The sequence below is a fragment of the Anas acuta genome, chromosome 4 (assembly GCF_963932015.1).
Source record: "Anas acuta chromosome 4, bAnaAcu1.1, whole genome shotgun sequence".
Taxonomy (NCBI): Eukaryota; Metazoa; Chordata; class Aves; order Anseriformes; family Anatidae; genus Anas; species Anas acuta.
In genome coordinates this window covers 68,159,045-68,186,020 of record NC_088982.1, presented here as the reverse complement: position 1 = coordinate 68,186,020, position 26,976 = coordinate 68,159,045, and the positions used below count along the sequence as shown (strand labels likewise).

The 26,976-nt window shown below is 37.4% G+C and overlaps 1 long non-coding RNA gene across 1 annotated transcript in view; it reads right to left on the bottom strand.

Annotated features, from left to right (window-relative positions):
* LOC137855282 (uncharacterized) overlaps nt 1-26,976 on the bottom strand; it is a 180,714-nt gene that overhangs the window by 138,158 nt on the left and 15,580 nt on the right. Inside the window, exon 2 of the long non-coding RNA XR_011095670.1 lies at nt 21,327-21,462. This is a non-coding gene — a long non-coding RNA (uncharacterized lncRNA). The remainder of the gene's footprint in view (nt 1-21,326; nt 21,463-26,976) is intronic.

Here is a 26,976-nt window from a genome sequence, read left to right as displayed (position 1 = left end):
TACAGCAGGTCACAAAACAGTAATCTCACGCTTGTACATGCTGCAGGTAGTACTATTTGGAAAATGTTGTAACAATTATTCCAGTCTTGTACTAGATCAAAAAATCAAAGGAATCATCACAAAGCCTAGAAGATAAAACAGAAACTGGTGGTAGAGCTATAGCAACCTGGTCCTTCCCCATACACACACACACACACATTTTTCCTTTTTTTTTTTTTTTTTTCTGTTGTTGTTGGTGTTTTTTTGTTTTGTTTTCCATTTCTAGGCTTACAGAAGAAATAGGTGTGCTTTGCAATACAAAGAAAATCCATGACAGGTAATAGCATCATGGGAAAGAAATAATGAATAATTGTTTCTTTATAAAAAGGAAAACACATTTTGGGGTTAATCACTATAGCCTATGAATTTGGGGGAGAAAAAATATTTATGGAAAAGCAAAATCTTTCACTATGACATTTTCAAAACAGGGGCTGTTATTTTTGGTTTGACCTGTGTATTTTTTTTTAATTAAAAACTAAATCCCAAAGTAAAACATTTCAATGTAATTCCAACAATATTTTATTTAAATCCATATTAAGGTTTTGTTTTCTTTTTGCTTCAGTGAGGGAAACACTAAAGAAAATGTTTCAGAGTGATCCAAACTGAAAAATTTTCACAAGTTTTCTTTCCAGCTACTGAACCAAGATGTATCTGTTCCACACAGTTTTCCCCATCATTGCTTTGCTGAGACTCTTGTAAAAGTGCATGCAGTGAGAAGAGAGGTGATGCAGAGACAGAAACTGAACCGTTGAGAGGTCAGAGCAGGGATTTGGGTTCAGTCATAGCCAGAGGGAGGAAAGATCACAGAAAGCAGGATCCAAAGCCAAATAAATTCAGTAGGAGATTCTCCGTTGACTTCAGCAGGTGTTGAATCCGACCCAAACTGACAGTGAGGTATGAAAAATGAACAATGGGGCATGAGGAAGGAAAGGACAGAGAGTGATGGGGAACGGGAGAAAATACCATCTGTTCTACTTGCTGCAGCTCTAGGAAAGTAAGTATATTCTTCTGGCTGTCAACACAATCTCAGCATCCCCCTATAACTTTGTGGAGTGTAACACCGAGCACATCAGGGAGGCATAGGTTTTTTTTTTCAGCTGATGCTAACTCGCTTGTCCAAGGAGGGGAATTTGTTCATATATATAACATGGTACCATTTTCCCATGCATCCACTATGAACTACGTAATCTAAAAGCTTTCACAGAGTTAAATAGACCAAGCAGATGGACAGGGAAATTAAAAGAAATTGGCAAGGTAGAAAAGATAAATGGTCAACTGAGATTTGAAATGAAGAAGAGAGTCAATGAGGCAGAGAGCCACAGTAAAGCTATTCCAGATGGTAGGGGCTGCAGAGAAGGCAGCTCTCAGAGTCCTGGTAAAGACCAGGAGAAAAACCAAACCAGGAGAAAGTCAGGGCAGGAAGACTGCATCTACCTAAGATAACGCTTGGGTCAGGAAAGAGATCACAGCCCAAGAGAAGGGCTCAAGTGACACAAGCAGAGGTCAAACTGCTTCTCTGTGGCTGTAAAACCTCAGCAGACACTCTACACCAGCTACTCTCTGCCTACAGTTAATCCGCTTGCTATATCACCTTTTCCTCATGAATCAATGGTCAATGTCTTTCTGCATGAGAGAATCAGAAAAGGTCAGAACAAGCTGTCCACATAGAAACAACTCTGAATAATGTGCGTGTTTAAAACACAGACTTGAGTCCAGATCCAGCTGTGCAAGCTCTTGCTGTCTGAATCTGGATCACCTTGCTCCAGAGTACTTTTCTCCTCTGGCCAAAAAGCAAATTGGCCAGAATTGTGCTATTTTGTGTTCTCTGCTGGCAGAATGGTATACAATTCAACTGTAAACAGTACACATGGGTTAATAATGTGCTCCTGCCTGTTACCTAGGCTGCTACAAAGAGAAGGGATGCCCAGGGATAACAAACACTAAGTTACAAATAATTTATTAAATATATATATTGGCTTTAACATCTGCAGGTTAGTCATCACAGACAGAGTCCATAGGAGTCATTGGTGTGCATGTTTTATGATGTTATCCTCCCCCTTCCTCAGCTGAGACACAACCACCGAGCAAAGGTGCCCGCTCACAGCCTTTGAGCACCGCAAAGCAGAAATCGTCGCTTAAACCCACTTCAGTGGCCTGCTGTACTCTGCAATAAAATGGAGCACTCTGCACCCAAACCTCTTCTTTTCATCACCTCTGCTGAAGTAATGTTACAGGAATGAGAGATTGGGGTCTACACCTGATTTTTAATACTATTTTTAGAGGTAATCCTAATAAGGTCAAGGGTTATATTGCCAAAGTCCATTGCATCCACTGAGCAATTTTACAGCTCCATTTTGTGGTAAGATCTGCGTAACTGAACCTTCAACATCAATTTCCTTGATTATAAGTCTGTGTCACTGAGCAAATGGCCATCAAAAGCCTCTCCTCCTACTTCTGATTTCCTGAACTTCAAAATGGAATATTAAGTGCCATTTAGTCACCGACAGTGACAATACCCCATTTATCAGCCTATTAGGTGCAGCAAGTAACACTGATGGGGGTGAATGTAAAATAACAAAAGCCTAGCACTGATGTTTCTTTCCCCCTGCTGAAAGGGATAATACAGTAATTACCGACCATGCCTCATTTAGTAGCCTGGCCAGAGGATAGGAAATGGGTTATTCACAGGATTTCAGGGGGCTAAATTAAGCACCTGCTGTTACATTTTTATCTTCATTATATCTTTTTGCATACTCTAATAGCCAAATTTCACTGCAGGAAGAACTCTTTCAGGACCTTCATATAAGAATCTCAAGATTTCTCATATGCACTAAATTCAGATTAAAGCATCTGAGATACAACCTGTCATTCCCCACCAACTTGAAGTGGCTGTGAAACCTGTTGTTTCCAGTCAGTTTGATGAATTGCTATTTTGGTGAAGTGAGCAGTAACACTAAACCCATGTAATTCCTATCACAACACATACTGGATAAGAGGTCTTCTTTTTATGATGTTTTCCTCAGCAGGAAACCATACGTGTACCTAGAAGAGAGATATACTGTGCTATGCACAGCAGAAAATTGTGAAATTACCAACCAGATTGTCAGCTACTATAAATCAACCTGCTTATTTAAAATAAAAGATCCTTGCTAATTTGTATCAGAGTTAAATCTGTCTCTATAGGAAGTGTACTGAGGAAATGGCACTGTGATATCTTTGCATTTGCTGACCTATGGAATAGAACTATAACTTGAACTTCATTCCCACAAACTGAACCTCTTTTATTGCAGTAGGAAATGGTGGCAGAAGACTCTCCTATCTCTGGAATTTCTAAAAGCACACAGAAGTCCATAGTGTTTCCAACCCCATAGATCTCAGCAGGCTCAGTAGAAATTTCAGCTGAATTCAAGATTTTAATGTACCACATGAGAAATGGAAAGAAAATCTCTGTGCACCTGATCAGTGGCAAGTTCTTTCCATTTCAGTCATCTGTGGGCATATCTGCATTACTGTTCAGGGCTTCATCTGATATGTTCCTGTCTCTACCAGCCTCTACTGACTCTCCCAGCTTCAACTCATATCACAGGGTGGTCTCAGCAAAAAGAGGATTCATTTTCAATAAAACTAACCTAGAAGAACTGTTCCAGGGTTTCATCTGATATGCCTCTCTCACTAATGGGCAGCTGTGGGACTGGCACAAGAACTGGCACAAAATAAAGCACTTGAAATACTTACACTATGTATTTGGAGTTCTCAGTTGCAATCTTTTTGCTATATAAATCTGCTCCTATGAGCTACAGTATTTGCTAATGTGGATGAAATTATGTGTACTAAGTCCAAATAATAAATAACAAATTGATGGCAATATGGCAACAGTGATCCAGGACAGCAGGGAGATTTACCATTTCCTGGATAAAAATTGACTGCAACAAGACCAAGGATTTCATGACTACATAAGAATTTGGACTACTTTCCCATCTGGGCTTGTATTAAAGAAAATAAATAAAAACTTTTAATGAATAAAGTAATTTGCTTGCGTAACCAGAATTGTCACAGGATATGAGATGTTAACAGCCACCTTTGATGTTGAGTAGTATGACACCAGAGCCTGGGTAGTTTGAACGACAAAGTAAAGCTCACCTCCTGTTCTCCAGTTTAATCGTACAGATTTCTAGAATATCAATTTGCTACAGACACAGTTTACAGACTCCAGAAATCAATAAGATAATGTTTATTAAAAAAAAAAAAAATCATTTTTGGCTGAAAAAGACAGAATTGCAATAAAAGTGCCTGATTGAGCTTTATTCAACATTTACCGTAGCCAATATGAAAACTCAGCTCGTCTGTAGATCAGGCCTAACTTGTAAACTTTTGACCTCAGGAGCATTGGATTCTTTGAGCAAAAGCAATTTATGTTGAACTAATTCAATTCCCTTTTGTACAAATACACAGATGATATATCAGTGTTTTTGTGAGATTTAACAAGGTTCTCATAAAAAGTTACACTTATTATTTTATTATTTTGTTTGTTTGTAGTTCCACAGCAACAAATCAAAGTAAAGATATTTTTAATAACATTTGCTTCTCTCCTTCCATCACTGGTGAGAAAGCAAACCAAAACAAACAAGCAAACAAACAAAAAAACAAAACACAGAAATCTTATAAGAGTAAGTACTCTAAAAGCTTCTTCTATGTCTTATTAAAAAATTAAATTAAATTAAAAGGTGAAGCTATATCTGCACAGCAAAATAAAAGTGTGAGCGTGGCACATAAGAGTATTCTGATAATAAACTTTTAACAAGTGTGGATATCAATTCCATAGAAGATCTAGCACATACTTGCAACAAGAATAAAAATTCTCAACACAGCAAAAGAAAGTGTCCAGCACTGTGATTGTGACTGTCCATTGTTAAACATGCCTTTAAAAGCACTGCAACTATAGAAACAATACTTACAATAAAGCACACCCTCAGTAAATATTTGTTGTGGAAGTACAGGACAGAAGGAAAAACAAACTTCAGCAACACACCAAAGTAGGAAAAAGACAATGAACGTTAGACAGACAGACAACCCTAACTGATATATACCAGCTATTCTAAAGGGATTTCTGTAGCTTTGGTTAGTAATCACATAACCCTCCATGAGAAAAATTATATCATCTTCTTTAATCTTTGCTCTTTTTCATCCTAAGTAACTTCCTAGTATTTATTTTTCAACTCCTTTCTGGTTTTGAAGAGCTTATAATTTTGCTGAAGTCAGTCCCACAGGAAATTCCTGACGTGCATTAATGTAATGTGACATGATACGACATTTGAATGTCTTTAGAAGAACTCTAATTTTTCTAATTCCTGGCTTCATTCCCCCTAGCCTTAGCTTGCCTCAATACCAAATGCCAAGAACTCTGCAAATTTTAATTTGCCAAGAAGATGATGACGATCCAATGAGATAACTGAATCAAACACAAACAGGGATATCTTTTATGGGATCCATCATTCCCAGAAAACCTATTCTGCACAAATCTACCTGATGAGGGCCAGATGACAAGGCTGCTGCACAAGGATTTATGCATGGATGCCAGCAATGTTCAAGGGTGGTAGGGGAAGGAGGAAGCTCATTGAAATGAAAATCCTTCTTTCATCATCAATTGTGTTTATCACCTGAACATTATGATTCCTCTCTCCCTTTTCACAAGTGCAATGAGGAGAGAGAAAATAAGCTGTACAGAAAGAACATAAAACTTTAAAGAGTAAACGAGTAGGTTGTACCCTAACAAACTAAACTATTCCAAAAAAAAAAAAAAAAAAAAAAAAAAAAAAAAAAACCACAATCTGGGGGTTCAGAGATCAGTTCTACACTTTCCTTCCCCTTGGAGGGAAATCCACATTTCCACATTTTCATAAACCTATATTTTGTCTTGTCCTGAGTAACACTGGGTTTCTAAGTATTCAGTTAATTGCAGACTTTGGCTATCTGAATTTAAGGATTCAGTCACAGTTCAGTAAGAAAGAAAATTCAGTATGCCTTTTCCCTAGTAGATTCATACTGTTTGCAATTATTAATATTAATGTTCAGAGCATCTTCCCTTTCTCCTCTGAGTATTTAAGGGTGACTTGTTGTACAGCTCTCTATGATATACAAACATATATATATACACTAACTATTGTATATTTACAGCACATATTTGCTTTTTATTTTCAAATATCACTTCTCAGAAGTAAGTAGGCAAGAGTAAAGTCTCTCACTTCTAGCATATTCTAGCAGCTATATATTCTAACTGCTGGAGCATATTTGGCTACCAGAGATATAATCTAGCCAAGCACAGGACTGCTTCTCATAAGGAAACTTAGAGGAAAGGTCACAATTATTAGAGATTTGTATACAGTAGGTTCATTTTCAGAAAATAAAGCTTTTAATATTTATTAAATGCTTTGTTGTCAATTAGAAAAAGGATTAATGAATTCCTTTAGATGCAGTCCTGACGAGCTTAAATTTCTGTTTGGTATCTATAGAAATTCAAGGGATCAATCAGTTCTTATTTTGTCAGCAAACACCATTGTAGTTGATGCTACAATTTAGCTTAATGTAAATAATAAATACTGTAATTACACTCTTTTTTTTTTTTTTTTTTTTACAGCAAGTTACCACTGGTAACGTCACAGTTAAACTTTAATATTATTTCTTAAATGTCTTTGAAACAAAGATTTCAGGTCATATACTAAAAGCTAAGTGAATACAGAATTAATTTTTCTCTTTGTCGTCCCCCCCACCCTGCTAATTTAAATATAGATATTTAAGAAATTTGACAGTTCACACTTAAACAGCAATAAGTTGGGTAGCTCTTGACATTGTAATTAGAATATTTTTAGTAGAAAATGTACCAAGAACAAAATGAAATGTTTAATAAAAAAATGTTTATTAAAAGAAAACAAACAAGCCGTATTTCTAATTTGAGGAGTATTGTTAGTTCTCTTTATTTTGAGAGACTGGGGATTTTTCCCAGTTCTGAAAAATAAAGCCAATATAGTTCATTAAACTTGATATTAGTACATTATTATATATTATTACAAAATTATCATTACGACATTTTCATAATACCTAATCAAAACAACTACACAAATAATGGTTCATTTGCTCCCCTAATGCATTTCCCAAGCCCAAAACTCAAAGCACTTATTAAATATTAGAACATAAACCTCCCACCATTTCAGTTAGCACTCCGCATATCACTAGCTCATGTAACTGCTAGGAAAAGTGTCCGAGGCAGTGAGATGCAACAGAGGACAGGGTTCATTCATACTCCTAAAGAGTAAGTAGTATTGCATCTTCATTTGAAAAAGTGTATGAAAAATGTTCAAAAGCAGACAATGTTTGGTCTCAGATGTCATAAATAGTATTCATAGTGAACAATCTTCAAGATTTTAATTGTGAGTACAAGAAAGGGAAGTCTTGCCTAATGATGTGCTAGTGCACGTCATTCCAGTTCATTCACAACGTGACACTTTATTCTGGAAATTCAAATCATGTTCTTCTCTCACCTGAAGTTAATGCCACAGAAATGAAAGGGATCTTCCACATCAAAAAAAAAAAAAAAAAAAAAAAAGAGCAGAATTTGGCTTACAATAATTGAAGGACTTCTTTTATTTTAGCCTATCACCATATGCTTCAGCAGCAGAGTCAATTTAATAGTACCAGTTCTTCCCATATTCACCCGCAGAAACCCACCTATCTCAGGGGGACTGCAACTTGAAGGACTGACCTCTATTATCTGAAATGTCAAACTGTCATAAATTTGCCTGCTCTATTCCCTCCTTCAATAGCTATGGCAGTTTCTGACCTAGCCTAGCTCTCAGACACTTCCACATCATTTCTATATAACACAATTCTCAAAACAGATCAGTGATAGAGATGAACGTGCACAATTTTTAAGGTGCAAAATAAGTTTTGTTTTCAGATTAAGAAATTTAAAATAACATTTTGTATTTTGCCTTTACCTGGTGAGAAATACTCTGACTAAATTTTTTCTGGTCTATGTTATTTGGTGATGAGACCACAAGTTTCAGTCAAAATGAGAAGGAAGTACCTCTGTCTTTCTCCCTTTCATACACAGGACATTCATATCCCTACTACATACAGACTAAGAAGAGGTAGAGACTGACAGCACTGTTCTGCATTGTCAGCAAAATATTCCAGGCTATTTTTCACAAGTATGACATGCACAATTACCTCTCAACTTAACCCACTAATGAACTTTTATGATGCTTACAATAGAAGTGACACAAAAACAAAACAAAACAAAAAAAACACACCTTATGTCACTTCAAATTCTTCAACTACAAAAAAAAAAAAAAAGAAAAAGAAAAAAAGAAAAAAAAGAAAAAAGCATTTTGGAACAAGGTTATGGGAATGTATATACACATAAGGAAGCTAATATACTGCAAATAAATGTTTACTAACAGAAATCTAGGAATACATACAGATTACCATGTGAGGCACCAACTTAGCTTATTCCATAAGATGACTTGTGTCCCTACCTCGTCATATATTCTATAAAATGACCTATGTCACTACCTTACCAGTATGAACAGAGTAGAGGCCTCCATTTTGCAGACCCTTCTCTTTCAAGACTCAAAGGTTGTTTTTTTGCCCTGTTCCTGTTCTTTCATCAGAAATGTCAAATGCCCTTCCTCTGCTGTGGACTGAGAGGACTACTACACATGAAAAGCTATGACATCATTATTATAATTTATATTCCAATAACAGTAACCAGCCCCAGGACACGTGTGCACAACATGCAGTACATATGCAGACAAACATACAGTCACTGCTTGAAAGATAGGGTGGACAATATTCCTACGGTTTTGGAGCTCCCCCAGGGCAGAGGGCTGGCCCAAAGCTAATACATCGCACATACCCTACACAAGCCCAGAGGCTTGAGCTTGCATTTTATAACAGAGCCTGAATGAGTGACTCCTGTAAAACAGTACTTCTGCTACACCACTTGCCTGAGGGTGGTCTTGTTAACTCTGTGAAAGGGGATATGTTTGGTAAGGAAATGTTTTGCTATGGGTACGGCTGCAGTCATCTGAGAGCTGTGCATTGTTACAAAACTTGCAGAAAGGAAACAACAGAGATTTAAATAAGTCAGGCTTGCTCCTATTGATTAGGATATTTCTGAGAGTGAGAGGCGATAGATAAAAGCTGTAGAACTTTGAAACCAAGTTGAAATGATATCTCTAAGGGTAAAATTATGTTGAAACAAGCATTGTGCTTATAAGCTTTCTGCTAAATTCTACATACTGTGCTGTTAGATGCAATTCAAAATCAGATGTGTTTTAAAGGAAAACTTTGGGAAGACTATTTTTCAGGTGGATTCTCTCGAGGTGTAATCCACACGGTGTTAAGAAGAAAGGTATTTTACATAACCCACAGGCTTTGCTCCATTCCAATTAAAAGAAAAGAGATCTGTTGGTGAAAGAAAACTCCAGCAAGAGTCACAGCGGAACAGTGCTGTACAGAACTGCATCCAAAGAGGAAGGCTGGGATGGTATTTCTGATTTCATGTACCACATCTCTCCCAGTCCTAGAATGAAGATCATGCAGATTTCCCAGGAACTGGACAGTGTTAGCTCTTGCGGTATTGCTGTAGACTTGGCAGCGTTCATTTCTGAATCCATTCCTGTATTCATGTCCTACAACATTCTCATTAATCATATGAGATATCCTAGGCAACTAGTTTGCTTAGTTTTGGAAGCATACCAAACCTTCACCTCCAGTCATTATCCATTCTTTTCCATACAGATGCATTCCCTGTTTTAATTTCACCCATAAGTCAGACCTAGAGCAGGTCTTGCCACATGCGCACACTTCAACAAGCTGTGTCTTTCTTTCCTATCTGCATGTTTTTTGTATGCCTTTTGCTCTCATGTCATATCTCTATAGTTTGTCATGAAGACTAGAGCCTCTTTGCAATACATTATCCAGACTTCAGAAAATATCAATCCTCCTCCAAGTCAAACTAAGTTCAGTTGATTTGATTTATCACCTACATTATTTCTATGTAATTTTTACAGTTGAAACTCCCTAAACACATGCATCTCCTTCCTGCTGCAAGTGATTTTGACCCAGATGTGTGGTATTTCTAACAGCCTATTCCTTTATTAGTTTACATCAGGATCTCTATTTTTTGTCTTTCCTCAGCATTAATGTATTGCTCAGCACCTGTACTACGTGCTCCTGTTTCTGTTATCCTATGATATTCAATTTCACATCTTCAACTAGTAATTTTATTTCTTATATTTTCTTGCCCATTCTTCTTGCATCACAATTAATAATAATAAAAATACAGTTGCTTCTGAAAAACAATAAGGAAACATCTGTTTTTTCACCATATTTTACCATTTTCTTTCATATATCTGCCTCATTATGACTCGCAAGAACTATTATTTTTCCCTTGCCACTCTAGTCTCCAGCATACTTTCACCCTTTTTTTTCCCAATGGTCAGACATCCTCACTCTTTCCTCACAGAATTTATTCCTGAGTTATCTTTTCATCTTGGTTGTCTTGCCGTGTCTTTGCCCTCCTTCTCTGGGGACTGAAAAACTTCACTGGATGTTACACACATTGAGCTATCATTGCCACCTGGCAGGAAGAAAATGTCTTCCATGTTGGGGTTGTTACATGATTTTACAATTAAACTATGCTTACAGGGAAGAATATAGGCTGCCTACAGCCACATGTTCATTCCTCCAATGGCTACTGGGCCAGCTAAGTGCTCTTTCTGGGCTGCCCTTGTGCAATCCTATTAGAGACCAAGATGGAGACACAAAAATGAAGAAAGGAATGAGGAATGGGAACATATGGATCAGGATGCCAATTTTCTGCAATTCACAGGTAACACGCATTTGGTGTTGGAAAAACATGCATCTTACAGCTGCTGTGACTTTGTTGGGCAGCACATTGGTATTCTTTTTAAGCAGATCTTACGAATGGGAATACAGAATAAGTTAACAAATATCCTCAGGTAAAGCCCAGCTAAAGTGAAGTCAGTGGAATTCTTTTCCTTTGATTTAAACATGGTTGGGATTCCACATCCATTATTTAAGCGTGTTGCCTTTACAACAGTAAAGAAAGAAATCAAGGGAGACAAAGAGAATACTCTCCCATCAGACTTGGCAGTCCTGGTTCAGTGGCCTAAAAATTTTCAGAGTTTAAGAACTCTTTATTTTGCCACATTTAAACTGTTTTCACATAGGGAACCGTCCCAGCATTCTGTTTTTATAGTTTATTTGATGGGGAATTGAAGAAGGACAGCATCAGCCTACCTGTAGGGTGCTTCACATGGCTAGGGAGGTAAAGTAGCTCTGCTCACACTCTGACTAGTCATGACAACCCAGACCAAATCCAAAAGCTACGTGATGATGTTAGCAAGCCACTAATGCTCGGCATAGTCAGTCCCAGCTCACCAACCAGGCTGCATGGATTTTGCTCACCTTGCAATCCAGGCAGATTACAGACAAACCTGCTGTTCAGGTACTCCCACCTAGCTTAATCTGCATAATTTAACTTATTTAGTCACAAGAAAAACTGTGTGGATTGTTGGAGATAGTAATCCATCTCCATCTCAAAGTAGTCAGAACTGACTAAAACTTTTCAGCAGGGACCAGGATGACTAACAAGACAGAATTTTGTAGATTTCTGAGTGATAGATGGAGCAGATCCTTCATTTGTTCAGAAGGTAACATGTAGAGGACAATCAAAAGAATTCAGAGAAAGCTTGCACCGCTCATAATTAACCTGTGAGCTCCACTGCCACACAATACTGTGGTGGCCAAAAAGAACTGAGAAAAACTTGTGAGGACAGACAAATTAGTGCTTATTAAACATATATTATTCATTTTTAAACATGGTCTTCTAAACGTAACCTGAACCTCAGGAGCACATTAAATCTCTCTTTGTTTAAAGACCAAACAAAAAAAGCACCTTGGGGCATTGGACCTAATTCTGATACTTCTAGGCACAAGATGCTGGCTGAAACCAACAGATGCTGGCAGCTCTTAAACCACATGTTTTCACATGCTGTTTTTAATTCTTTCATATGTTAATTGTAACAGTTGAGACTTGTTTACACATTTCTATTCTGCACATAAGTATGACAATAAAGCCTAATAGAATAAAGGCCTGTGCTTGTAAGAAGGTCACACTTACATAGCTTTGCACCCTACCTTTACAGAACATTTCATTTCAAAGCTTTTATTGGTTAAAGAGTAGATATCTACACAAGAACTGCTGGTGGCAAAATACAGTCATAAACAAACACGAAGCAATGCCAACTTCTCGACCTGAACTTCATTTGTGGTAAAGTGTAACTCCACTGCTACATGGCTTCTTCTCTCCCACTTACTGAAAAGAGGATATATTTTTTCCCCATGATTTCTGTAACTCTTTGAAAGGGTGAGGCAGGATCTATCTCATCTGTTAGTGCTCACATCATCAGAATTGCTTCCCCCCCCAAGATAAGGCCGAAAAAAGGCTGTTGGCCAAAAAGCAAAGTTCTGATTCACTTGCTTGTGTTTGGAGCTGCATATGGCTGTGAAGCCACACGCTAAGTATCACTGAAAAGCCTACCTTGGGAATATTTCTGATGATTTTGGTACAGTCCAACAGTGGATATACTTGACTCATACAGAACTGAAGCAACCAGAAAGTCATCAGTGAGATCCATAAACTTAAGTAGAGACCTTTTAGATACCTTGAAAAATAATTAGAGCATCTCATCACTAAAACCTATTTTTATTATTATTTTCATTTATTTTATTTTTATTTTTTTTAATATGTACTAGAACCAGTCAGTTGCCTTGCTCAGTATGGGATTTTGGAGTGATTTGTTTCTGAGTTTTGTGGTAAAAAATTATAAAATACAGTAGATTTCAATACGAAAACAGATATTACATGAAAAAAAATAAATAATGAAGTAACCAACATTTCAAGTATGCAAAGACAATGCTTCAAGTGACTGATGTGGTACAAATCTTTCCATTGTTTTTACAGGACCATAAAGTAATATATATTTTTTTCTGAATAGATGTTTTTCCACACCTATTGAAAGCTGCAGTGTCATACAGATGAGGAGTTTCTATTTAGGTGAGTGAGCCATTGGTTTCTACAAAAGGAGTAAACATAAACATAGACTGGTAATTATTTGTAATCCCCCTCCATCTTACTATTCAATTAACAGTAACTATTTAGCATTAAGCAGACACGGTGCTTAGCAGCCATCTACTGAGCACTGCATAATTCAGGTACAAGGGCCACATTTGTGATTCAGCCAAAGTGCCGCTCAATCACAGTGCTAAAGAAAGCTGAGTAACTTAACAACAGAGAGACACCATTAAGAAGCTGGACGGGAGTTTAATAGCAGTAGAGCTGTTCTCTGTAATAAATGGACTGCAGGTTTATATGCTACATGCCCGCATTTGTTTCAGTGCTCACAGTTGTGTACAGATCTATGGGACTATGTCAGCTTCACCATGTGAATAAGTGAGACCCTAAAGAGTTGTGCACTTTTATAAGTTCTTGAAGAGTATGTAGCAAGAAAATATGAGCTACCCCAGCCTGAAAAAAAAAAAAAAAAAGAGAGACTTTGCTCTAGCTAGTATTTCAAAAGGCAAGCATTTTTCTTTGTATTTACTTCTATCCCTGCAGCCATAATGAATTATTTAAGCAATATCTATATCATACAGGATTTGTGCTTTTATTTTATTTGTCTATTTTATCACAGGCTACTTACAAGGGCAAGTATGCTGAGTCAACACAGGTGTAAATCATTGCAGTTTTATTTTAATCAGTGGAAGCAGGCAGACTGACACCCATCACAAAGCTGACCCAGTATATTTAGCACAGAAGAGTTTTTTATTGGGTTATTAATAATGGACTTGTTTATTGCTATTTCTCAAGAAACAACACTAGCAAGGTGCACTCTTTTTTTTTTTTTTTTTTTTTTTTTATCTCTCTCATTTCTTTTTAATAGCGACAGAAAACCAAGACATTTTCTGTGCATCTAACCAATCTCTAGTTTAGCAGACAGTGCACACCTTCAGAAAGGGCTCTCCAGGTAAGCCTAGCACTGTGAAACGTGCTGCAATACAGAAATCTTGCAGCTAGTTCTGAATGACCTGATATAGAAGGGCACCTCACAGTACAGAAACGTCAGCTCGGTTTCTAAAAGCAGCAAAGTTGCATCAAGGCTGCCTTCTCCCAGGAATAACTGGGTCAACAAAGCAGCCCACCAAGACAGCCCTATGGTTACTAGTTCTAGAGATCATTGTTTTGGAGCTGGGTCCTGCCTCAGCATACTGCTCTCTCTCTCACTTTAAGGTCTAGACCCTCAACCAATGACTCTATGCAGAGCTGAGAGATCCACTTTCGTTCAGTCTTACTTAGAATTTAAATCCATTTATGGACAAAGATCTCTGAAGTCTATATCTGAGTACATTTCTAAACTCATTTTCATTAGACCATAGTAGGTTACAACTAGTTTAATGTTGTCAATTCCATGACAGAAATATGTTAACATTTGAGAGAAACTCCACTGGAGGGGAAAAAAAAAAAAAAAAAAAGCCACACTGCATTCTACACTGACAAATCTGTGCTACACTGGAAACAAAGCAGAGGAAAGGCTATCAAGATTGTATAAGTGGCTCTTATACACAAGAGTGTATAAGATTGTTTCTAAGATCTAAGGTAAATGGTGAATGACAGTGTTGGCTCATACAAATACTTTCTTGGCACTAGGAGAAAAAATATGGTCAGGAGACAGATCATAAACCCAAGAGTCACTAAGTTCGAGTTAATGCTAGCTGGCAAGAAAAACTCTTGAAACCTTAACTGGCTATTATTTTTTATAGCAGCACAAAGAAAAGGGAAGCCACAAACATACAAATCATAGCAGGTAGTTGGGTTCCTTGCATTGTTTTGTGATGTTTGGAAAAATGAATTAAACATTATTTGTAGAAATCAAACATCTATACAAATGTACATATCACCTCTGTGCCCAGCAAGATCGTAGAACAGACCCTTCTGGAAGCAATGCCAATGCATACACAAGATAAGGAGGTGATCCAAGACAGCCAGCATGGCAGACACGAAGCTGGACTGGGAGAAGAACTCCCTGAAAGCAGCCTTGTGGAGAAAGACTTGGGGGTTCTGGTAGAGTAAAGGTTCAGCATAAGCCAGCAGTACACGCTTGTAGCCCAGAAGGCCAACTGTGTCCTGGGCTGCATCAACAGAGGGGTGGGCAGGTGGAGGGAAGTGATTGTCCCCCTCTAATCTGCCCTTGTGAGGCCCCACCTAGAGTGCTGCATCCAGGTCTGGTGCCCCCAGCACAAGAAAAATGTAGGCCTGTTAGAGCAAGTCCAGAGGAGGGCCATGAAGATGATCAGAGGGCTGGAGCACCTCTCCTATGAAGAAAGGCTGAGAGTGTTGAGTGGGGTTGTTCAGCCTGAAGAGAAGGCTCCAGGGAGACCTTGTTGCAGCATTTCAGTACTTAAAGATGGCTTACAAAAAAGATGGAGAACAACTTTTTGCTTGGACAGATAAAGGCAGGACAATGGGGAATGGTTTTAAACTAAAAGAGGGGAGGTTTAGACTAGGTGTTAGGCGGAAATTGTTCACTCTAAGGGTGGTGAGGCACTAGAACAGGTTGGCCAGAATGGAGGTATTCAAAGGCCAGGTTGGATGAGGATCTGGGCAATGTGATCTAGCGGGTGGCATCCCTGCCTATGGCTGGGGGGTGCAACTATATGGTCTTTAATGTCCCTCCCCTTACACAAGCTGTTCTATGATTCTATGAAATGCATTAACAATGTTAATGCAATAATACTCTTCTGCATATAATTAGTGACTGAAGGATCTGAGCCTAGATCAGTGTAATATAAAATATGTAGATCTCCACATACTATTAATAAATGAGAGCAAGGTGTGTGACATTATTTTACTGCCTTGCCATAGATACCCTTCCCTTTGTTGCTGTAACACACACAAGAAGTCAATAGCTTGTCTTTGGTTATTGCATGTTAAATGAATCATAACTATCCTGCTGATATTTCCAGGTCTTCTGAGACATCTTTCCTTATGTTATGAGTTTTGGGGAGTGGAACTGTGATGCCATAATTGTCTAAGGTCAAATAAGGCTATGATTGTTGCCTAGGTATTGCAGCATTTATCCCGAAACAAATTATGAACATGAATTACAAGGTCCTTTGAAGTATGAATTTGTGAGTTTTCTGCCTGTTTATCCACTGTTTTCCAATAATAATGTGACACCCACAATGATTAATGCAGGTCTGCTAACAGATTGAGGTTTGTTAGCCAGAAATATCAGCAATTTATTGTAACATTGCAGGATGTCTTAGCTTTGAGATGATGGAGCAGGAATTAGAGGTGGTTGGAAAGGTAACCATGTCTTCATCCAGGCTAATCATTCTGATTTCAACTAGTCTACTTTATGTTGTTCACTAATAGTGAAAGTAGAATTAAAACCTACAGATTTCATTTTAATACAGTGTATTTAAGGAAAATTCGGGACAGTTGCCAAGTCATCACATTAGTGAATTGTCTTTAACTGTAACAAGCATCAGAAGGTACCAGTGAAAGGGCAGAAAAGCAGGGGTGCCCATTAATTCCATGCTCTACATTTGATGACATTTTGTAAGATGTAGAACAAATCTTGAGTTCTAGTTATTCAGAAGAAGCTTTTAGCACCTGAAGAGCATGGTCAGATCATGGTCACTGTAAGATCAAAACAGAGAAAAGCAGAAATTCTGACAGCCAGTGTCTTTTCAGCTGCTGGGAAAGACAACGTAGAAGCAAGGTTTTAGGCTACTGATATTAAGCCTGATATTACGATGACTATGACTTTATGTGTAGATGACAGAAATATGCTAACATTTGAGAGAAACTCCACTGGAGGGAAAAAAAAAAAGTCACACTGCATTCTACACTGACAAATCTGTACTACACTGGAAACAAAGCAGAGGACAGGTACCTGCATATCCCATGACAGTGTTTTCACAGAGTATATTTGGGTGCTTCAAACTAACATTCAGCTGAATTCAAGTTCAGTTATTCTGCAGCTCCTACAGCATTAGATTAAAACTAGATTTAGAGCAAGATCCCAGGGGCTACAAGAAATAGAGCCTTGTATGCTGCTGCTAAGACTAATACAGTCATAGTTTATTAATGTAGACAGTAATGCATAATGAAATGTCATTAATTCTCACATGTAATATTGGTTTCTAATTTGAGGAATTGTGTCCAATTATCTGTAGTTTAGTTATTCAGATTTATAACTTGGCAATTCAGAACAAGAAAGTGCTGAATTCTTCTCCATTACCTGAGAAGTCTGAAAAATAAAATACCTGCTCCTTATAAGGGCAACCTGTATATTTCTCAAGTCTTTTTGCTGAATTTACGATTCAGTTCTCCAAAGCAGTCACTGAAAAAACATTTGATAACTTTCACTGCAGAGCTTATTCTAGATCTTTTTTCTTTATATTAAGATTTTTTTTTAATCTATAAAAAGGCATTTTATTTCAGTGCAACCCTTAGGAGCTAATTTTGCAGGGCAAAATCGCTTTTGAAAAGAAGCATACCTGAATCACTTTTGAAAAGAGGCACCTTCCAGAAAAAATTAGTCAGCTGTCAGCCATGCAGTTCACAAAGTTAACATTTAGATTCTCCAGACACGCCTTTGTATCAAACAACTAAGGATGTATCAACATTTTGTCAGCCAAGCTTGTTACTATCAAGGATCCTTATTTTATTTTATTATTTTTTTTTAAATGCCCATTGTCATTTAATATATTCTGCTCCCTACCTGAGTGCCAGGGACACTGAAGCTTCTCACTGAAATAGCTCAAGAATTGGGCCCTTTAAAAAATATATATATAATTCGTTCTCCATAGAAAGCACAGCTGATCTCAGCTGCCAGGCTTCCTCAGTCTGCTCAGCAGGGAAGCATGAAGATGTCAGGTAAACATAATCATGCTATTTGTGGAAAGTGTGAGATGAGAAAGAGGGAGGGTAATGAAGCATACACAGAGCAATTCAGTTTCCCAGCCTATTTAGGTAGATTGTCTTTCTCTAATTGTTTTTCTCCCTGGAGGTACAAACACAGAGAATTTCGATACCATAAAGTTAAGCTTTATTATTGCAGCTTTCAGTTCTTTCACAAAGAAATATGTACTGTATTACAGAGGAACCCAGTAGCAATGCTATAGTTAAGGATGTGTCAGCAAATGTGCTGCAGACCTCTATTTTTCCATGAGATGTAAAAACTAGTTTTAGGTTAAAATTAGGCATATAAGGTGGGTGTCTAGATTCCTATCAGTTTATGGAAAATAAAAATCTTAGGTTTGTTCTTTGGTAGTTACACATGACGACAGTCCTTCAAAAATAATAAAATAAAATATCTTGAGAGAATGTAATCTATATTATAAAAGGTTGGATAAATACAAGTTACATGTGTCATTTTGGAAATGTTTAAGAAACACTGCCCCTGTGGTGTTCAGCTTTTATCTATGAAATTAATTTCTTCTCAGTGTGGCAGAATATCTAAATTTTAATGGTCTTTGTCCAGCAGAATCTAATCCAACAAAGCACATATTTATCTCATTAACAGTTAAATATGTGAACAGTTGATTTGAAATCATCAGGACAACCTGTTTATCACCTTGCAGGACTGAGTTCTAAGAAAACAAAATGCAGGCATATTTTAAAATTCAAATTGACATATTTATGTTTACAACTGCTGTATTTCATGGTAAAAATTAGCAATTTTAATGACTAAGGAGTTTATAAGAAATCTTTAGGCAGGCAACAAATACTTGAAGAAAGTTTATTCTAAGAAGTAAGGTCAGTAGGCACATACTTATATACTACTTAGATAATAAGTATGCACTGATATCCAAAATTACAGCCACACAAATGAAAGATAACAGTAATGTAATAAACTTTAAAGTAACAGAAAAGAAAGCAAGCCCCAAAGTTAGATACAATGAGTGATAGGAAAGCAAATTAATAATGAAGTAGACCTAGCTCTTACATTGTCTTCTTATGACTAGACCTCAGTGCTTTCCAAGCAATTTGATAACATTACATAAATCTCACAGAGAAGAAAAGCAAGGCATATGCAGAGCAAGAGATCCAGCCAAGGCCATCCATCAAAGCAATGATAAGAGTTAGGTGCCCAGCAGACTTGGCACCAGTTGAGTTACTGCTCATATTATGCTTTTTTTTTTTTCCTGTGATAGTTGAGGCAGTTCAGCCTGCCTCTTGACCACTGACCATGTGCACAGTCATCCAAACACGCCACCACCTAGCAATGACCTACCACTCTTCAGTTGCATCTTGCTTACCGCCTGATCTTACCTATAATAAACAAGAGTCAGGCTGACACTCCTTGGCTACGTAACACTAAGTACAAGGTAAAAGCCTGCACCCTGGAAGAAGTGATGCACAACAACTTGCTGTCCTGTGCTAAGTGGCACTAAGTGCTGTGCTCCCCTCAGTAAAGCTGGTGTCCCAGTGCTGGCACATCCCCAGCCCAGCCACTGCTTGCCAGGCACCTGGGTTAGGGTCAGGGCTTGCACACCTGCATGCAGACACAAGGCAGAAGAGGAGTGCAAGTCCAGGGAATGGATCTGGGATTGTTCAACAGGAGGGAAATGGGCACCTGATGGTCAGTCTCCTAGGGTGAAAGTGGTAATGCACTGTGAAAAGTACATTTAAGGCAAAACGATGAGTCTAGGTGCAACAAAATGAAAGCTGAAGGATAAAAGATATCGTGAGTTGCTGGCAGAGCGATGTGAGTATGGGCTAAGATGGTGTGCAGGAGGTAGTACAGTTGGAGTGTGTGATGGCATGGCACATCGTGTCTGGGGAGAGTTACAAGGAAATAGCAGCAGGGGACCTGTAGGGTCTCATCAAAATGCTAATAGATGCCGTTATTTAGAGGACTACAGTACAGATTATAGCAAAATGCAAAACCTGGGCTCCTGAGTGTGCAGCTGAGGGAGTCCCTTGGGTGAGCTGACCCCAGATCTCAGGAAAAGAGAGTAATGAAAAAGTGTCTCATTAGCACTGCATGTCTTTAATGGTCTATGTATTTGAGTTGCATAATCCTAGATCAGAGAACGATTGTTAACAATTCTCTCCAAAGCTATTGGCTTGGGAGGGAGAAGTATTATTCTGGTGGAGGGGGGAGCTGCAGTGTCTAAGAAGCAGGGAAAAAGGCTACAGAAGATTCTCAGAGGAAAGAGAACAGATCAAAAGGAAGCGTTTCACTGTCTGAAGGACCTTGACATGAGGACTACACTGTTACCAGTTCTGAGGTCCACATTAATCTCTCTACTTTTTGGCACTGTGAGGTAACAAGGAGTGCTCGATATTCTACCCCACCAGAACAGGACATGCAGCATTGCCCTAGACATGCTGACCACCTACATTTTGTCACTGCTGTATTGCTCTAGCACCTACATGATGTGACTTTTAAAGACAATGATCTTTCAGCTTTTTAAACTGTGAAGCACCTCGAAACACAAGCAAAATCCACAAGTAGGACAGTGCAAATGTATATGATATATAAACTTTTTTTTTGTACTAACTTTACTCAGTAATTATCGTGATCTATGAACTATACTGAAAAAGCTTTTTAGTAAGATAATTATGTTCAGCAGGGGTGTTTGCAGAGTGCAAATAACAGAGTCAAGATTTCTGCTATTTCTGATTTTTTTCTTTCAGCTTTTGCCTCTCACATTCCCTTTCTCTTACAGCATCTCACTCCCAAGCACGAACAAACAAGTCACTCAGAACTGCATTCTCATTGGCAAAAGTGGCAGGGAGTAAAGAAGCCTTCTCACTCAAATACTTCTGTGGATTGCTAGGCTAAAAATATGCAGGATGCTCTGCTGCAAATAGTATCATCCAAAAAGATAAAACTCCATGATTTATGGCTTGCTTTCAACAAGAAGCACCGAACCCTTGCAGTTATGAACAGTATTTCAATCTGCTATGTATTTGGTATGCACGTGTAGGTAAATATATGCCACACACATCCTACTACACATCTGAGAGAAAAAAATACAAAACAAGAAACAAGTTAAAGAGCACCAGTTCCCCAACTATTTCCTGACAGACAGGAAAAACAATAAGTGGTTCAGCAGGTGGCATCACATGTATGGGGTGAAACAAATTTGTGTAAGGATCTGGTATGTCATAACTTTTTACTTACAGTTCACAGAGGAAACGCTCAGTTTGCACAGCTAGTTGTCAATATTTGTCTGAATATTTTGATGGCTTAACTTCATTCCCTGCAAGGCAGCGTGCACCAGTAGAGTTGTAGGGATTGCATAATATCCGCTCCAGACCTGTAAGAAATAGAACATTTTTCTTGTGTTTCTGCTACTTCTTATGCTTCTACAAAGGCAGTTTAGCACAAAGTATTTTGTATACCTCTGGAGCACATCTCCAGTCACTGTTAACAAGCACCATTCTCTGAAGTTATCAAAGGTGCACCTATGTATACTAGCTGATGACTATCTTCTATTGCTCTCCTTAAAAACACAGTAAGGATTACTTCATAGACAGAAGACATTGCTAAGAATTTTTATAGGGGACAAATTTACTAGAATACAACATTTTGAAGTAGAACTGAATATTTAAAAAACATAATTAAAATATTACTCCAATTCCTTACCAATACTATAAATTTTGGAAAAAAAAAGTTAATTACAAAATAGATAAGAGATATTGATATGCTTACTCAATGAAGCATATTCCTTGGTGCAGCATGGTACCTACACACTCATGACAATGCCATAAATTAAAAGGGACTAATCTGAGATTCTCACATTGTATGTGCACTACTGTTCTGCTTTCATCTAGGATAGAGTTAATTTTCCTCCTAGTAATTGACAGGGTGCTGCGTTTGGGATTTAGGATGAGAATAAATGTTGATAACACGCTGATGTTTTAATTGTTGCAGAGCAGTGCTTACACAAAGCCAAGAACTTTTCAGCTTCTCACACTGTCCTGCCAGCGGGCAGGCTGGGGGTGCAGCAGGAGCTGGGAGGGGACAGACCCAGGAGAGGTGACCCAAACTGGCCAAAGGGGTGTTCCATCCCATGTGGTGTCATGCTAAACAATATATAGGGGTGGCTAGCCAGGGTTGGGGGGCCATCTGCTTGGGGATAGACTGGGCATCAGTCAGCGTGTGGTGACCAACTGCACTGTGTATGAAACAAGTGATGCACATTATTATTAGTAGTACTATTATCATCATTATTTTCTTTTCTTTGTCATAATACACTGTCTTTATCTTAATCCACAGGCTTTCATTTCTTTCTGATTCTCTCCTCCATCCCAGGGAGGGAGGGATGAGGATGAGTGAACGGCTGTGTGGTGCTTAGCTCCCAGCCTGGTTAAACCACAAAACAGCCTACCTTGAAAAAATGAATATATACTTATTTTCTAATCCAGGTGACAGGGCATAGACCAAAAAGCAAACAAAGAAACACAACAGACCAAACCAACCAAACAACAAGTATAAAGTTGCTTTCTGCTCTAACTTTGCTGAATCCCCAAATCATAGGGATTTGGCGATCATAATGGCAAAGCAATAGTTAAGGGTATAATGGACCAGCATATAGAAAAAGGGTTCTGATCCCTACCTAGTGGCCTCTACCTATAGCTTTTTTTAATCAGAAAGAATAATCAAAAGAAAACATCTTTTCTTTTATGTGTAGATTCTAACATGTAACTTCTGTTATGCTGCACAGTGCTCATCACATGCATAATTTTAGCAAGAAGATATTTTGACTCATGATTAAGAATATAGTGCACTACAAGAAATCAGACTTTTGATTCCAGCAGTGGTAAGTATTGATTTTTGAACCAATGTGATTTCTTTCTATATTAAACAAACAAACAAACAAAAAGCTTTAGTAGGCATTTTTCTTCATTAAGTCCATAGGAACTGATATAAGAATTGTGAAGAAAAGGTGATAACTGTTAGGAAGTTCACTTATATTCCTCCACTTTCTTCATCATTTCTTTCCTACTGTTTATAACTCTTAAAAAGCTTTTTCTGATCAGTACAAATTTTTTTTGGTATGGTATTTTTCACCCTCAGGAAAGAGCCATGGGAGAACACTGCAGTAATGAGCTGACACTGTCTCTTTCCTGTGTAAGGAACATTAGTAGACATAAAAAATATAATTTGATTTTTAAGTCTTGAACACTGAGTTATAAGTGGCAGTGATTAAATACACTAACATACACACTAAAGGAATACATGATACCATATTAATGGCCAAGCTTTGTAGCTTTTTTTTTTTTCCTCTACTCTTGTTATGTTTGTTAGTTAGCATCCATTTTCATTTCCTATTGACAGGTATTTCTCATCATACTGGCTAAAAACCTCAAACATGCATATCCTCTACATTTTAGCGTTTGTTTAACTTAAAATTACCACACTGGTTGCACCAAAAATAAAATAAAATAAAATAATTTATATCCTGGAAACAAGATTTCTAAACAAAACTATACATAAGAGCAGGTAGAGACTCTGCAGGCATCCCATTTTGTGAAATTGTTTTCAAACTATTACTTCCATTTAATTAGTGAAAGTAAGGACCTGCATTTGCACAGATTTTATCTCCTCATGGACTCCACTGGTTTTGTTTCTTTTATTAGACAAAAGAAAGTTCCCTTTTTCTAACTTCTGTATTTGCTGTTGTTAGAAACCACATTTATTATGAGACTCCACAGAAGCCAAGGGTAAATTGGCTTCATTTATAAATTGAGCAATGTCAGGAAGGGTCACAAAAGCCTGAGTAGTCTTTGCCTTCAGTAATTCAGAATTTTGCATCTTAAATCACATATATTAAAAAATACTGATTCATCTTATTTTCAGGGTTTTCAAAAGACAGCACAAACTTTTCTCTGTGCCCTAATTTAGCAAATAAAAGCAATATAACGTTTCCTACCTACTTAAAATTCACTGAATTTCCTGCTTTAAAAGTACAGTTGAACATAGAATATGTTCAAATAATAAAGAATATGAGACAGATTAATTCAAATGTTCCAAAGTTGAAACTCATAAAATATTTAGAAAACTCAGAAACAAGAAGGAATAATACCTCTAATCTGACCTCTTATTTGGTATTAAATAGTGTTTAGTGTTACTGTTATTGCTCAGGTGCTTATACAATCATCACTACAGGAAACTACTGAAGGAAATCTGGATGAAAAATAAAGCCTTACTGTATTAAATGCATTTAAATATACATCATTGATTAATACATACAAGTATGGTAATTTTATAGCTGCTACATGCCATGATCTGAATACCCATACAGTAAGGCTGAGATGTAGTCTAAAACTTATAGTTCATTTCAAAAATGAACAATAAACATTTTAAAAATTAATGTAGTGAAAATGGTTTTATAGCTATTTATCCTGCACAGCAGTTTATATTATCATGAACACGGTAGGTACTTCAAAGACTGAAATACGTTTTTTCCCAGTAGTGGTTCAGAAATGGCACATTGCGTCAGCACCATCATTCAGTGCATCTGTGTCATGACCATATTTTAGTTTATATTTTATTCCTACAACCTGAAATTGCTGTTTTGCTTCCAAGACCATACAATGCTGTCTAGTTGATGCCCATTAGGAAAACTCAGCCTGTGGACATTATTTGTTGCAAAACTATCAATACTGACAGCAAACAGCATCCAAAGAAATAGCACAGGTTTAGTTAGTAAAATGGATGAATCCATTTCTCTTTAGCCTTAAACAGTTTGCAGTCATATATGATATAACATGAACTAGAAACAGGCATTGTGACCACAGTTTAAGCCATTGTAGGAAATCATAAAAGTCATAAATCAGGCTGGCACAGCTTAGAAATTCTGTATAGGAGAGAAACATTTCCAAAAGAGAGAAAGTTGTTACAAATATATATAGCACAGTAGAGTATAGTTTTTTATTGACTCAGTAGGATTTATGATGTCAAAACAAGCAATGATTTTACCAGGGAGTAAAGTAGGTGTTGTGAAAGACACTAGGAACTTCAGTATCCACCTCTAGGTACTTCAGCTGGGCATCTAAAAATCAGAAGTCACAGTTTTGAAAAATATAGGAAAGCTATGTACATTTACAAGGCCTGTCCTCAGAGCAGGGTGACTTTTTTTTCCTGGTGCCAGCATAGATCAAGTCTTGTTTTATAACTAATTACTTTATTTTCATATCCTTTTCCTCTGTGTAAATATCATTAGCTTTCAAAATACTCTAAAACAGTGAAAAGCAGAGTAAGTGATTCTATTTGGCAGTGCTAGGACTAGGGAGAGGTGCATTTCCAATGTTTCCTTACAAAAGCACCAACTCAGTGCATTTATTTTTTTTTTAATATCTGTTTGCTCATTATTTGAAAAACAAATAGTGCTGAATGGATAATAAGATGATGTTATTAATAATTTTCCATCAGTTTTAATCTTTAATCCCTCTATAAATTTTTATTTATCCATTTTGGTAAACCATTGTAAAAATTGTCACAATGGCTTCTAGACAGACAATGTACATCACCCAAAATGTAGACAGCCTCAGATACAGAAAAGTTACACCATTTGAAATTTTATATGAGGCTTAGATCATTTTTCCATAGCAGTTTTAGGACTGCTATACAATTGCCCATCAGATGCAATGAAAACGCTACAGTGCTGATGATAGTTCAGCTCTAGTATATGGGGTGTTACACTAAGGTCAGTGCCAAAATAAAGCAATATAACGCGAGCAGTGTTTCTTGTTTCACGTGCGCTGTGTTTCAAAAGGGAAGTAGTAATCTATGTTTGAAATACAGATACAAATCTGCAATATACTCCCTTTGTTTTGTTTTTCTGTGGTGTGCTGCATGTTTGGCCAGAGGAACTACTTTGAGATTTTTCATCTCGTCACATTATGAAATGTTCTGCTTTCTGTGATTTCAAAGAAAAACAACATGAAATTCAATAACATGAATCCAAGATTTGGATTAGGTACCCAAGTAACCTAGGTATGGCAGAATCCATTTCATCAGTATAACGGTTCGCTACTTCAGTAATAAGCTCTGCATTTTGGGTAGCATCTGAACCTGAAAGTCACTCTGAACTAGACTCTCAACCAATGTGAGTCCCTTCAGACAAAAGGGTGTTGCAGAAAACTACCGGTAAAAATTTTAGTAAATTAACAACTAAACTTTGCACATTTAAAAGATTTGCATTATTGCATATTTTTCATCCAAAGGTAACAACCAGGCCTTCTGAAGCTGCATTCTTGGCTAGCAAATCTACATGGGTTTATGACTTTCCCTCCAACTTACAGTACCTACATCAGCATATATACGTATGAGGTAGGTCTCACCTCCCCTCCAGTATATTTCATTGCTACCTTTGCTACAGTCTCTTCTCTAAGCACAAGGACCTACCCGCATTTAGATCAACAACACTTCTACCTGCGACCATGTCCTTTTTTCCTTTCTCTTTGCATTCATTATGGGGAAGGTGAGTATCCAATTACACTTTGAAGGGATTAAAGCTAAAATGGGAAAATCCCAGTCACAGAATCATCTAGGTTGGAAGAGACTTCCAAGATCATCTCTGAAGAAAGAACCGATAGTAAAGTACAGTGGACAATATGCTTCACAACTGTAGTCCTTTAATTCTGTTTGTGAATTTAGAAAAGTTTCTATTATTCATTTCACTTACTGTATATTTTAAATTGTTAATAGTTACCGTGAATAATTCTAGGACTACATTGTGGTAGATACAGGTATCAAGTCTTTTGATTTCTATTCCTTATATTGTTCAAATTCTGTATGAAAAATTCAGACCACTCTGGGCTAT